Genomic DNA, 15,000 nt, shown 5'->3' on the forward strand with positions numbered 1-15,000 from the left:
TACACTTGCTATTTGCATGTTTTCACCACATATGTCGTATGTACCAATGTAGATGCTTTCACGGTATACTTATTATGTATACGCTTTCATCATATACTTAAAATATACACGTTTTAATTGCATACTTGCTACGTACATGTTTTCACGGTATACTTACGATGTAAATGTTTTCACCGAATACTTACTGTATACATATTTTCACCAAATACTTATTATATACAGTAGAGAGTTTCACTGTAGACTTACTGACTATGTACATTGTAGACGCTTTCACAACATCCTTACTATGTACCTGCTTTCATTGCATGCTTACTATATATACACTTTCACGGTATACTTACATTGTAAATGTTTGCAAATAGTTACTGTATACCATATACACTTTCATTGTACACTTAAGCACAATGAACAGACTTTCATTGTATATTTACTATGTACATGTTTTCATAAAATATACTTATTGTATACACTTTTTCATCAAATATACTTACTATTTACACACTTACTGTGTACACATTTTCACCATATATACTTATTATATACACGTTTTCACCATATACACTTACTGTGTACACATTTTCACCATATATACTTATTATATACACATTTTCACCAAATATACTTACTGTGTTCACATTTTCACCAAATACTTACTTCAGACACATTTTCACCATATACACTTACTTTATACACGTTTTCACCAAATACTGACAATATACACTTTTTCACCATGAAATTACTGTGTACATGCTTTAACCATATAGTACTATAGACATTTTCATCATATAACTACTGTGTAATTACTGTATAATTACAATAAGTACTGTATACGGCTTTAACCGTATACAGTACTTGCTGTATGTATGCTTTCACCATATACTTACGATACACAAGTTTTCACCATATATTTACTGTATACATGCTTTAACCATATAATTACTGTATACATGCTTCAACCATATAGTACTATAGACACATTTTCACCATATAATGACTGTGTACGTGCTTTAACCAAATGCAGTACTTACTGTGTGTACGCTTTCTCCATATACTTACTGTGTACACACGTTTTCACCATTTACTTACTATGTACATTCGTGACCAAAAATATTGGCACCCTTGCACTTTTTTCAAATAATGCACCATTTCTTCCAGAAAATTGTTGAAATTTAAAAAATATTTTGGTATCCACATATATTTCTTTAGTTTGCAGTGGAACAAAACAAAACACGCTGAAAAAATTTCCTAAATCCTAGCTTATTCCACACACAAGTCCTAAAATGGCCCAGACAATATTATTAGCACCTTTTAAAGTTGTTAGAAATAAATACATTTCAAGCAGGTGATTCTCCTTCACTTTGGAATTGAACTCACCTGTGGTGAGTTACAGGTGCCTGCAATATAAAGATCACTCATTCAACCAGTTTGAATGGAGAAAAGGAGTCATTCTGCTGTTTTTTGTCACTGTGTGTACCGCAATAAGCATGGAGAAAAGAAAGAAAACCAGAGAATTGTCTGAGGAGGTCAGATACAAGATTGTAGCCAAGCATGGACAATCTCAAGGCTACAAGTCCATCTCCAGAGACTTTGATGTTCCTGTGTCCACCGTATACAATGTTATTAGGAAGTTTTAGGCCCACAGCACTGCAGCCAACCTCCCTGGACGTGGCCGTAAGAGAAAACTTGATCGAAGATTGCAGCGAAGAATTGTTTGAGTGGTGGAGAAAGCACCTCGATCAACTGCCAAACAGATTCAAGCTGACCTTCAGACACAAGGTACGATAGCTTCAACTCGTACCATCCGTCGCAAACTCAATGAAAGGGGGTTCCTATGGTACGAGTCCTAGGAGGACCCCACTGCTGAGAGAGAGACATATATATATATATATATATATATATATATATATATATATATATATATATATATATATATATATATATATATATATATATATATATATATATATATATATATATATATATATATATATATATATATATATATATATATATATATATATATATATATAAGAAAGCCCCATTAGAGTTTGCCAACACACCTGAACAAGCCAAAATTCTTCTAGAAGAATGTCCTGTGGACAGATGAGATGAAATTAGAGTTTTTTGTAAAGCACATCATCTCTATGTTTAAAGAAAACAAAATGAAGCCTTTCAAAGAAAAGAACACCTTCCCCATCGTCAAATATGGAGGAGGTTCAGTGATGTTTTGGGGTTGCTGTGCTGTCTCTGGCACTGGGTGCTTTGAATGTGTGCACGACATCATGAAATCAGATTACGAAGGCATTTTGTAGTGCAATGTTCAACCCAGTGTCAGAAAGCTGGGTCTCTGTCAAAAGTCATGGATCTTGCAACAGGACAATGACCCCAAACACACTTGAAAAAGCACCCAGGAATGGTTCAAGACAAAACGCTGGACTGTTCCGAAGTGGCCAGCAATTAGTCCAGATCTAAATCCCATTAAACACCTATGGAGAGATCTGAAAACAGCAGTTAGGAAAAGGCACCCTTCAAATTTGGGAGAACTGGAGCAGCTTGTATAAGAAGAGTGGGCCGAACTGCAGTAGAGATGTGTAGGAAGCTCGTTCATGGCTATAGGAAGTGCTTCCCTGCAGTTATTTTGTCCAAAGGCTGTGCTACCAAATATTAAGTCTTGGGTGTCAATAATTTTGTCAATGCCATTTCTTTTTATTTTCTGATTTAAAAGGATGTTTAAGTTCTGAATCAAAAACAAAGATTCTGGAATATTAACAGTGAAATAAAGAATTCTGGAGACCACATACTTTTGTCAATTTGAACTTATTTTTGAGAAAATTGTGAGTTATTTGAAAAATGTGCAAGGGTGCCAATACTTTTGGCCACGACTGCACACGTTTTCACCATATAATTAATGTGTGCAAGCTTTAACCATGTACTGACAATACACAAGCTTTCTCCATATACTTACTGTGTACATTCTTTAACCATATACAGTACTTACTGTGTACACACTTTCACCAAATACTCACTGTGTCCACATGCTTTAACCATATACAGGACTTACTGTGTACACATTTTCACCATATATACTTACTGTGTACATGTTTTTACCATATGCTTACTGTGTACATGCTTTAACCATATACAGTACTGACTGTGTGTACACATTTTCACCACATACTTACTGTGTACGTGCTTTAACCAGATACAGTACTTGCTGTGTGTACACATTTTCACCATATCTTTACTGTGCACACATTTTTACCATATACTTACTGTGATCATGGTTTCACCATATACTTAGTGTATACGTTTTCACCATATACTTACTGTGTACATGCTTAAACCATATACAGTGCATGGACAATCTCAAGGCTACAAGTGTGTACACGTTTTCACCAAATACTTAGTGTACACATGCTTTAACCATATACTTGCTATATACCGTACACACTTTCACCATATACTTACTGTGTAAATGCCTTAACCATCTACAGTACTTACTGTGTGTACACGTTTTCACCATATACTTACTGTGTACACGTTTTCACCATATACTTACTGTGTACACATTTTCACCATATACTTACTGTGTATATCCTTTCATCGTAAACTTACGATGTACACACTTTCAAATAACTCCATATTATATGTCCACATCTTCACCACATATTATATTCTTGCTACATTTTATATATATATATATATATATATATATATATATATATATATATATATATATATATATATATATATATATATATATATATATATATATATATATATATATATATACAGCTCTTAAAAAATAAGAGACCACTCCAAAAAAATTTAAATCAGCATATCTACATGTATGACAGCCATTACATTCCAGTGTCTGTTGAAATCCAACACAGGCACACCTCATTCTACTTAGTGAGGTACTGATTAGGTGATCACCTGAACCAAATCTTATTTAACAAGGAAAAGTATAAAAACCACTGCTGTGGCCATCACTATCCTCTTGTAATAGGACCAGCTGGATGGCAAAAACAATGCTAGTAGTACCTCAAAAGTAATTGGAATCAAAAAAGGAACTATTGACCATGCCAAAAGAGTTGAAAAGAAAAGTTTTGAGTGAGGAAAAGAAGGGTTCAAGTCTGACTTTACTGGCAGAGGGATACAGTGAGCGTCACATTGCTTCCATCCTTAAAATTTCAAAGACGTCGGTTCATAAGAACAAGGTCAAGCAGCAGACATTGGGAACAACAAAGCTACAGACTGGCAGAGGGCGAAAACGATTTTCCACTGACCGGGATGACCGCCAACTCATTCGAATGTCACTCAACAACCGTAGGATGACATCAAGTGACCTACAAAAAGAATGGCAAACGACAGCTGGAGTGAAGTGCACGGCGAGGATGGTTCGAAACAGGCTCCTCGGGGCAGGGCTGAAGTCGTGCAAAGCTAAAAAAAATAAAATAAAAGCCCTTCATCAATGAGAAGCAAAGAAGAGCCAGGCTGAGGTTTGCAAAAGACCATAAGGATTGGACCGTAGAAGACTGGAGTAAGGTCATCTTCTCTGAGTCCAATTTTCAGCTTTGCCCAACACCTGGTCATTTTATGGTGAGACGGAGACCTGGAAAGGCCGACAAGCCACAGTGTCTCGCACTCACTGTGAAATTTCCTGGAGGATCAGTGATGATCTGGGGTGCTTCAGCAAGGCTGGAATGAGGCACATTTGTCTTTGTGAAGGACTCATGAATCAAGCCACGTACAAGGTTGTCCTGGAAGAACACTTGCTTCCTTCTGCTCTGACAATGTTCCCCAACTCTGAGGATTGGTTTTTCCAGCAGGACAATGTTCCATGCCACACAGCCAGGTCAATCAAGGTGTGGATGGAGGACCATCAGATCAAGACCCTGTCATGGGCAGCCCAATCTCCAGACCTGAACCCCATTGAAAACCTCTGGAATGTGATCAAGAGGAAGATGGATGGTCACAAGCCATCAAACAAAGCCGAGCTGCTTGAATTTTTGTGCCAGGAGTGGCATAAAGTCACCCAACAGCAATGTGAAAGACTGGTGGAGAGCATGCCAAGACGCATGACAGCTGTGATTGAAAATCAGGGTTATTCCACAAAATATTGATTTCTGAACTCTTCATAAGTTAAAACATTAGTATTGTGTTGTTTAAAAATGAATATGAACTTGTTTTGTTTGTATTATTTGAGGTCTGAAAACACTGAATCTTTGTTGTTATTTTGACCAGTTGTCATTTTCTGCAAATAAATGCTCTAAATGACAATTTTTTTCATTCGGAATTTGGGAGAAATGTTGTCAGTAGTTTATAGAATAAAACAAAAATGTTCATTTTACTCAAACACATACCTATAAATAGTAAAACCAGAAAAACTGATAATTTTGCAGTGGTCTCTTAATTTTTCCAGATATATATATAAATATATATATATATATATATATATATATATATATATATATATATATATATATATATATATATATATATATATATATATATATATATGTATATATATATATATATATACATACACACACACACACACTATTATTACCAGGACAGTATACTTGGTATATATTATACTAGTATACTTGCTATATACATGTTATCACCGTGGTACACACCACACGTTATGTTTTTTTTCCCCCCGAGTGCTGTATATGTTTTTCGCATGGTTTTAACATTTCTTACCCCGAGTCACGTGCTCATTCGCGCCTTTTTATCTCACTCTTATCGCACTCACGTGGTTCTGCAAACACTTTCGTCCCGGGTGCTGAATGCTCCATGCCGTCGCTCATGCTGACCCAGCAGTTAAAGGCGCGGCAAACTGTTCAGCGCCAAAGGACGCTATCATAACGACGGCATCATTAGGGCTTTCCTCCGGCACTAAGCGGGAGCACAACTCCTCCCCACCCCCCACCTTTCCCTCCCGTGGAATCCCCACTCCTCTCACTTCCCCCCTCCCCCAAAACCCGAACTCCCCTTACCCCTCCATCCTCCCCCCACCTCCTCCGTGAACCTGATACTTTCACAACTCCCACATTAAATCATAGACAGCTCAAAACGTTTCCAACCTCTATACCTTTTCCTCTCGTCCTTACACTCTTCCTCGGACGCTACATAATCCCCTTGTTCGGAGCCCCCCGGAGCCCCCGCTCCCCGACGCAGGAAGGAGAGCTTGATGGGAAAAGGGCCCGAGTTTGCGTGCGAGCGAACCTCCGAGCTGGCGCCCCGAATACCCCACCCTTCACTGAGGTTCCTGGCGGCGCCTGCGCACATCTGGTACCCGCTATTCCGTCTGCGCCCCCATCCCCGTTCCTGTCCCCCCCTCCATCCCCGTCCTGTCCCCCCCCCCACCACCTCCGTCCGTCCGTCCGTCCGTCCGTCTGCCTAGCGGACCCGCCAAGCGCCGCGCCGGCATTGCAGCGGAGGCGGCTCAGAGCGGGGAACACGGAACGCGTCTCCGATAGTCTCGAAAAATTGCGGTACTCAGGAATTTGAAACTTGTAGAAGCACCGATCGGACGTACCGAGGTACAGCCCCACCGATCCCAGGACGCACAGTCTCATCCCCTTTGGTTGGCGCATTAAGCCGGTTGTCCTGCCTTCATGCACCCAGCTCACGCATTTGAGCGACAGATTAGCTCTTAAGGCGAATTTCGTAGCAGAACCGATTAAAGTTCGAGCACGATCGAAACGGACTCGCTGCGGGTTCTTTTTCTCTCTTACTCTCCAATTGTGAGCTGAAAGCCCAAGATCCCCCCCCCAACCCCGAGAATGCTTGAGAACTGGAAAGCCCCCCTCACCACCCTCGAACTAATAGATAAGACTTGAAAGCAACCCCCGAGATGAACCCCAAGAGTCTAAGTCCCCCGCCCCAACCATTCATTCGGGCCTATAGGCCGATAACTTAGTGATTTTCTTTGGGTCTACCACTTCGTTATCGGCAGACAGGTCGGTGGTGTTCTGTCTTATACCGCCTCCTTTTTGGTCTTGCACCCTCTGATATTTCCGTGCAGGGTCCACCATCAACCCCCTTCTGGTGAAACTACCTAAATCTACGATCACTGCTCACCTCCACTCGTTTGTTCTTCTTTCCTCCCCACCTGTGGAACCAACTCCACATCCTCTTCAATCTCATTCTTCCCTCCAGGTCTTCATGACAGCTGTTGACCGCCATCTCTGATCATCCCCAATCGAAAACCATGATCTTTTCTACCCTCGTTAACCCTCATCCCCCCCCCCAATCCCTCCTCTTGCCAAATTTCCACTTTTCTCTCCTGAGAGTTTCCTTCTGTACCCATCTTAATCACCCCCCATTCCTCCCCACACCCATTGCTCATTTACCTCCGTCTCTGTCTTGGCCTTTAACTCTACTGTTCCTTTTGTCCTCTTACGTTCTGATCCGTTCATTATACTCATACTAGCTCTTGCACGAGCCTCGACTTTCTATACAAAAACAAACCCTGAGAGCTGGACCCCTCCCAACCCTGCGCCTCTGAGATAACACGTCAGAGTTGGAAAGCACCCTTTTCCCCATAATATAATACATGACAGCTGAAAGCCCCCCTCCAAAGATAACACACGAGCAGTGAACGTCCCACCCCCAATAACACGTGAGCTCCTTGTTCCACAAATGCGAGCAGCTTGAAACTAAAAAAAAAAAAGCCAACGAAAACCAAGAAGAAAAGTTTGGCAGGTTTCACCTGGAGAGCATCAGGAATGGAACCATCGGCAAGCAGGACAAATGAGTTCGTTATTTCGTGAAAGAGTTCGTTAAAATAATGTAGTTATTGAACAAGCTTGTTTTGTTAACAAGGTTTATTCTCGAGATGGCTTTGTGTTTACTCTCGAAAGCAAAAACAAACAGATACCGAGGGTTGGGGTGAATGATAAAAGGGGAGGTTGGGATAGTGGGAAAAAGCAATTAGGGAGGAGTGGAGGAGTGTTGTGAGAGAAGGGGAAAGGGGGGGAGGGGGTTAGGAGGGAGATTAGGAGGGAGAGGGGTGGTTCTCCTGAATCCACCTGGCGGTAAATTCCATCTAATTTTTTAATCAAACAAACTAGGGGGCCCGTTGGTCCATTGGACGAAATTTTCATTGGTCTTCACGGTCTTGGGTGTTTTTACTCATCTGAACAAAAACAAAAGGTTTCCCAGCCTGGAAGCGTTGGAACCCTGATAGTCATGAGGTCTTTCGGGGCCTTGGGGGTCTTCAAAGGTCGAAGGGGTTTCAGCAGTCTAAACCGTTTGACTGCGATGCTGTGACATGTTGATGACGGAATGCAAAATCAGCTCTGATTTTGCTCCAAACAACAAACAACTATAAAATCCCAGTGTTCACTCACAAAGCCCACACCATGACTGGCATGTATGTTACACAGGATGGCCAGCTTAATTATCAACACACTCAGAAGGGTAGCACCTAGAAAGGAACTCAAATGATGCAGATTGACAAGGCCAGTATATATTTCAAACAGTTGTAACTTTTGTAAAAGTTGCTAAAGTTGAGGGATGGGAGGAGGATTGTGGTAGAAGAGTTGAGTGGGGATAAAAAAGATTTGTAAAAAAAAAAAAAAAAAAAAAAAAATCAGCATGTAGACTGTATATATCTAGATCAGACCTCATCACTGTTGTGGGTACCAGAAAGCAAGTGCTACCCCAGCTATTGCTGCATGCATTCTGACCAACAGGAAACGCCTGCCACACATTAACCTGACTGTGGTGCACAAAAACAAAAAGGGCTTCAAATTATCATTTTTTTATTTTTCCTGGCTGCCTCCAGAACTGTTTTGTACACCAGAGACAGGTTAACGTGTGGCAGGCTTTTCCTGTTGGTCAGGAAGCATGCAGCAATAGCTGGGGTGGCACTTGTTTCCTGGTACCCACTATAGTGATGGGGTCTGATCGTGACAATGTCATGTAGTATTTGACCAGTTAACTCTGGGGAGAAGCTACTCTGACTCCTAATCGGTCTTATTGCATGACCATGTATTTATGGCCCTTTGGGGTTAGGATGTGTGCATTTGATTGACCACGTGCTTCAGCCTTCGGGCCGGGATGCATGTGTATCCTCATGGGGACATTCTTGTTGTGGGGTCAAGGTGCATGACCCATGCTGTTTAAAAAGTTTATTTTTTTTAATCTTTTTTTTTGTATGAAAAAGGCCTTCCTCATAAGACGAGGGCCAACAAGCCTGAAACACGTGTCCACAAATATTCCCTCTCTGGGGTGGACTAGTCTAAAATTGATAATTAAAATATTTCACGGTATTGGCTACAGTACAAGCCGACTGTGAAGTAGGGGGGCTGTAGCTCTGCTATGCTCATGCCTAATAGGCAGAGCCCATGCAACTGTTTAGCCTGAAGAGCCATATATATATATATATATATATATATATATATATATATATATATTGCCATGGGTCTGAGGGTTCGGTTAATCCCCCTGACCCAAGTGTGGTGCACAGGCGGTTAACACCAACCAGTCCGGATTGCCAAGCGTTTTTTCTTTGGAGGTGGACATGTGATCTTCAGAGATCATCGTGCGCGCGGGAGGGGCATTCGGGGCAGGCAGAATGACGGAGGCACAGATGGATGCACAGCACAAGGAGTTTATACTCGAACCCCACGACAAATACACGGACACAGCAACTTAAAATAAACGCAGAGATTTAATGAAAATATAAATATATACAAGGGAGAATAATTCAGAATGTAATAATATGTGAGGTAAACTAAGACTAAAGTCGAGGTGCCTCCACACATGGACTCGAATACAGACAAGGGGAAAACAAAATAAAAGAAAATCCTTCCTTTATTCTAGCACTTAGCTTGGTCCAGAGATGGTCTTTATGGAACTTTGGAATCAAGACGTTTCATCCTGCACGGGTGGACACACCCAAAATGGTGCCGAGCCACTCTCTCACAGCAGGATCATGTACATGAGGCGATTTGTGAGGTGATATCACTGAACAACAAATTTCAAAAAAAATTTTTACTGGAGATGTGTAAAGTGATTAAGACTAATTTGGGTACGCTGATTTCAAAAATCATAACCGTTTTGCTGTATCACGTCAGGATTTTCAGGAACAGAAATATTCCCATTGCCTAGAAGTCAGGATTTCAATGAAATTTACATATGTCTTTAACATGTCTATTTCGTACAATTGTTGTTAACTTGTGTTATATTTCTTTCTTTCAGATAAAGATGAGTAGGCGTTCCTGTACCAATCATCCTGACAACTTCTGTTATGTCTGTGGTCGGTATACCAAAAAAGATCAACAGCGAAGTATATCTACAGCAGTGAAAATGAAGGCCGCCTACTTTCACTACTTCGGGTGTAAGGTGGGGGACCAATAACAGAGTTGGGCACCACACATCTGCTGCACAAGCTGTCACACAACCTTGACTCAGTGGTTGGTGGGCAAGCGCACGAGCATGCCATTTGCGGTGCCCATGATATGGCGTGAGCCGCAGAATCATCATGATGATTGTTATTTCTGCTGCACAAGCATCGCCGGCTTCAACAAGAAGAATAAAGGTCACATCAAGTACGCTGACTGTGTCTCTGCTCGTAAACCTGTGCCTCATGATGACGAGAACCCCGTTCCAACACCTCCAGCTGATCAGAACATAGCTGTAAGCAGTGGTGAAGAGGATGGTGATGATGAACCTTTTGAACCCGACACTCAAGAATCACACCTTCTGAACCAGGGAGACTTAAATGATCTTGTAAGAGATCTCTCGCTGTCAAAGGCGAAGGCAGAGCTGCTTGGATCAAGGCTGCAGCAGTAGAATCTACTTGAACCTAACACTAAGATATCCTTGTTCAGAGCACGTCACAGAGACATGGCTGAGTTCTTTGAGATGGAAGACACGATGACATTCTGCAGTGACATCAACGGTCTGTTGAAAGAACTTGGGTGTGATCACGATCCTGCAGACTGGCGCCTCTTCATCGACTCGGGGAAGAACAGCTTGAAGGCTGTTTTGCTCCACAATGGCAACGAGAAACCATCAGTCCCACTGGCTCACGCGTTCGGCATGACAGAGACCTATGAGACTATGCGGCAGCTGCTTGATTCCATCAAGTACAATGACTTCAACTGGCACATCTGCGGAGACTTGAAAGTGGTGGCGCTGTTGTTAGGGCTGCAGTCAGGCTACACGAAATACATGTGCTTCCTTTGTCTCTGGGATAGCAGAGACGACAAGAATCACTGGACGAAGAAAGATTGGGAAGAGCGAAAAGAGCATGTACCTGGTCGACACAACGTGAAGCATGTCGCCCTTGTCGACCCAGCCAAGGTTTTCCTTCCACCACTCCACATAAAGCTCGGCTTGATGAAAAGTTTTGTACGGGCAATGGATCTGAATGGGCGTGGGTTTTTATACCTCAAGGAAAAGTTTGGCAACACCTTGTCGGAGGCCAAGATCAAGGCTGGTGTCTTTGTTGGACCGCAAATCCGACAGATTATGAAGGACGAAACTTTTCCGACAACTCTAAACCCCAAAGAGCTGGCAGCGTGGAGGAGCTTCAAAGCTGTGACGGACAACTTCTTGGGGAACGAGCGCGCGGACAACTATGAAGAAATAGTGCAGCAGCTGCTGGAGTCCTTCAGGAAACTTGGCTCCAGGATGTCCCTGAAAATCCATTTCCAACACCAGCACCTGAACTTCTTCCCTGACAACTTGGGAGCAGTCTCGGACGAGCACGGCGAGCGATTCCACCAAGAGATTTCACTCATGGAGACGCGTTACCAAGGGCGGCACAACCCGAACATGATGGGCGATTTCTGCTGGTTCCTGCATCGTGAAACTGACACAGAGCAGCACAAACGCAAAGCCAAATGCCTAAAGCATTTTTAATTACATTCTAGTGGAGTTTTTCTGTAATTTCTATAATTTTGAAGCATTCATGATGAAATAAATGAATAAATGAATTTTTGTAAATTTCATTGAAATCCTGACTTCTAGGCAATGGGAATATTTCTGTGACTGAAAATCCTGACGTGATACAGCAAAACGGTTATGATTTTTGAAATCAGCGTACCCAAATTAGTCTAAATCACTTTACACATCTCCAGTAAAAAAATTTTTGTTGTTCAGTGTATTCAACGCTACGGCTCACCATCTGTCGTGCAGCTTCTTCGTCGATCGCGCTTACTGATCCTGCTGCTTTGCAGAATGGTGCCGTCTCTTCGGTAACATTCATGAGGTTTCAAGATCCGTCTCTCATGATCAGCCAAGAATCGATGGTCAGTGTCTTGCTCAGTACGCAAAATTCACCAAGCTTCGCAAGCAAATATAGTTATGACTCTTTAAAGTTGCACTATGTCGAGTACTTTCTGGTCTATGGTACAACATCATGAGACCCGGTCCACATGAGGAATACAATTCACAAAGTTAATATCACATTGGGCATTTATAATTATTTGTTCTCCATCCCAGTTGAGCTGACCAGGTCCTCTTCTTAGACATTTCAATAAGCCTTCTTTGTCTATGCCCAATCTGTCCAACTCTATATATATATATATATATATATATATATATATATATATATATATATATATATATATATATATATATATATATATATATATATATATATATATATATTTTCCTGATATTTTGTCATTCTCAGAGTTTACAGTGTATATCTGTGGATAATGTTTTATACTTTTCTTTTTTTGCAATCATTGGGACTATATTCGATGCCGTTTCGGTTTCATGTGCGACCTCTTTTATTTGCACCTATCTTTGGAAATTAATTTGCTCGGTGGGTTACGGATACCTTTTCTGGCTTGCTGACTTTGTGTTTGCATACAAATTGGATTCGGTAGTCTGTTGAACTTTTCACATACTCAACCAATCCGACAGTTGTTATTCTGTGCACTTGGTTGAGCTCCATCAGGCCTACTACCTCCTTCTCTTCTCGGCAGGTACATTCTCAGATGCACTGATTTTTGTAGAACATTTTGTGGATGGTGAGGAGTTTCATTGTTTTGATATTTAGTTAATTGATATCCGCTTGTAGGCAGTTTATTATTCCGCAGCTGTATTGGAATACTCGTTTTGCTAGTTGGTTTATGGCTTTGATTTTGCTTCTCAGGATGAGATACGTTTTCAGAAACAGCTTCGTTCTATGCAGGTATTCTTTGGGAATTGTTTTGTGCATTTGTGACATATTTTGTGACCCTCTTCTACTCCGAGGTATTTGTATGATGCTTCGCTGTCTTAATCCCATGTTGTTGTATTACAAGGAAATGTTTGCACAGGAGGAAGCCATTCGGCCCATCATGCCTGTGCCACACCAATACCAGATTAAATAAATCCGTCAATACCCCTTCCCTTCATGTGCAGCCTTTTGGCTGCTGCACTGGTGTTAATTCAGCGGCCAACGAGGCTTGAACTCAGGACCCTCAGATCCCAAGCCACCACCCTAACTACAAAGCAAACAACAGGTTTCAGGTCAATTTTTATGTTGTCCGTTTTTGTTAGTCTACCCTGTATGAATATGCACTTGGCACACTTATCTTGGCCAAATTCGATTTGAATGTCTTGGTAGGACTGTTTCACCAATTTCAGTTCTGCCAATTTTTTACTGTTTGGTGCGGAACTTTAAATCATACATGTGCAGTAGCTGTGTCACCTTTCCTGTCATTTGGACATTCTTCTATTGGATGTTCATGTGTGGCCGTGTCCTTGCTCATTGATGAGGTTGATAATGGGGTCCAGAGTGAGGAAAAACACCCAGAGTGAGGGTGAAAGGCTGCATCCTTGACATTCAGCTATCACTCTGGAAGATCCCACGACTTATCTTCACTCCTGGTATTTCAATGTTTCCTTCCGAGTGCTGTAATATCAATGTGGTGTTCCATAGCTCCATTGCTTTCTCAATCAATATGATTATTTTGGGGTTCATCTTGTACATTTGCATTCATTTTATCATCCATGAATGTGGGACATTATCAAAAGCTTTTTTTATCGTCTTTCCATGCTGTGGACAATTTTGTTCTTCTCATTTTACAATTTTTGAATATGCCCCTCCTTTGGTAGTAGGTAGTCTATTGTTCCGAAGCATCCTCTCTTCTCTCATATCCTTTCTGGTCTGCTCCTCAGGCTCCTGGTTGTATGTGTAAGGTGGTGGCACACCATATATGTGATTAACCCTCGTGTATGTATGTGTCTTTGCTTGTACATGTGCTATGTTTCTCGATTTGTACGTGTATATGTAGATAGTTTCACATGTACCAACTCTACTTTTGTACTATACTTTCAACAATGAGTTTTTTTGATGTTAAAACAATTTCAGATGCATATATTGTTCATGTGCTGTGTACATCAGTGCAAATAATATTAATCACCTTAATGCAGAGTGCATAATATATTAATACCCTGCTCGTATTATATGTGCATATAATATGAATGCACAGCATAATTGCAGAGCAAACTAAAATGGCACTCAGTTGAGTGAATACCTCTGCCAGGATGAACAGTTTGCGTTTTGTATCCCACTGATAGGACTGAAATCCAGACCCAAATCAAACTCTAATTGGCTTGTTCTTGTCACCTTCCCACTCATCCACATAGTTTTGTCAGAACTCGTCCATAACTTTTTGAGATATGCTGCACATAGTTTTTGGCCCCATCTCTCATTGGTAAAGAATCCCTTTTAAAAAGTGAAAAAAAAAACTCGTATTCAGATATGTTTTTGGATCTTCACCAAAATCTAATCAGCTTGTTCTTGTCACACATCCAGCCTGTCCACAACTTTTTGATATCCTGCTTACAGACAGACAAACAAATAAAAAATAAACCAATGTCACCCGCAGGGTGACCTGTATCTTGCCAAAAGGTGACCACGTGTGACTTCTTTAAGGTCACACTGAGGTGAACAGAGCTGCTATCCACCAGGAGCGACTGCTTGAGGAATATCTGCCTACGAGAGATTCCGATGAGAATCGTTCTACAGACTAACCA

At 41.2% G+C, this 15,000-nt stretch overlaps 1 protein-coding gene and 1 long non-coding RNA gene across 20 annotated transcripts in view; one reads left to right on the plus strand and one right to left on the minus strand.

Moving 5' to 3' along the window:
• LOC147026616 (uncharacterized) overlaps nt 1-15,000 on the plus strand; it is a 176,309-nt gene that overhangs the window by 139,783 nt on the left and 21,526 nt on the right. For 2 of the 14 annotated variants that reach the window (XR_015058422.1, XR_015058414.1), the window contains exon 1: nt 5,950-6,300. The exons of 11 other annotated variants lie outside the window; for them this stretch is intronic. This is a non-coding gene — a long non-coding RNA (uncharacterized LOC147026616). Of the gene's footprint in view, nt 1-5,949; nt 6,301-13,186; nt 13,849-15,000 lie in introns of those variants that run through there. One more of the 14 variants, XR_015058423.1, reaches the window with a different exon arrangement.
• Nucleotides 1-15,000, minus strand: part of LOC147026617 (paired mesoderm homeobox protein 2-like) — a 68,019-nt gene that overhangs the window by 26,399 nt on the left and 26,620 nt on the right. The window lies entirely within an intron of this gene.

This window comes from Eptatretus burgeri, chromosome 5, assembly GCF_056783735.1.
Source record: "Eptatretus burgeri isolate ZD-2024b chromosome 5, Ebu_testis_v1, whole genome shotgun sequence".
NCBI classification, from domain to species: domain Eukaryota; kingdom Metazoa; phylum Chordata; class Myxini; order Myxiniformes; family Myxinidae; genus Eptatretus; species Eptatretus burgeri.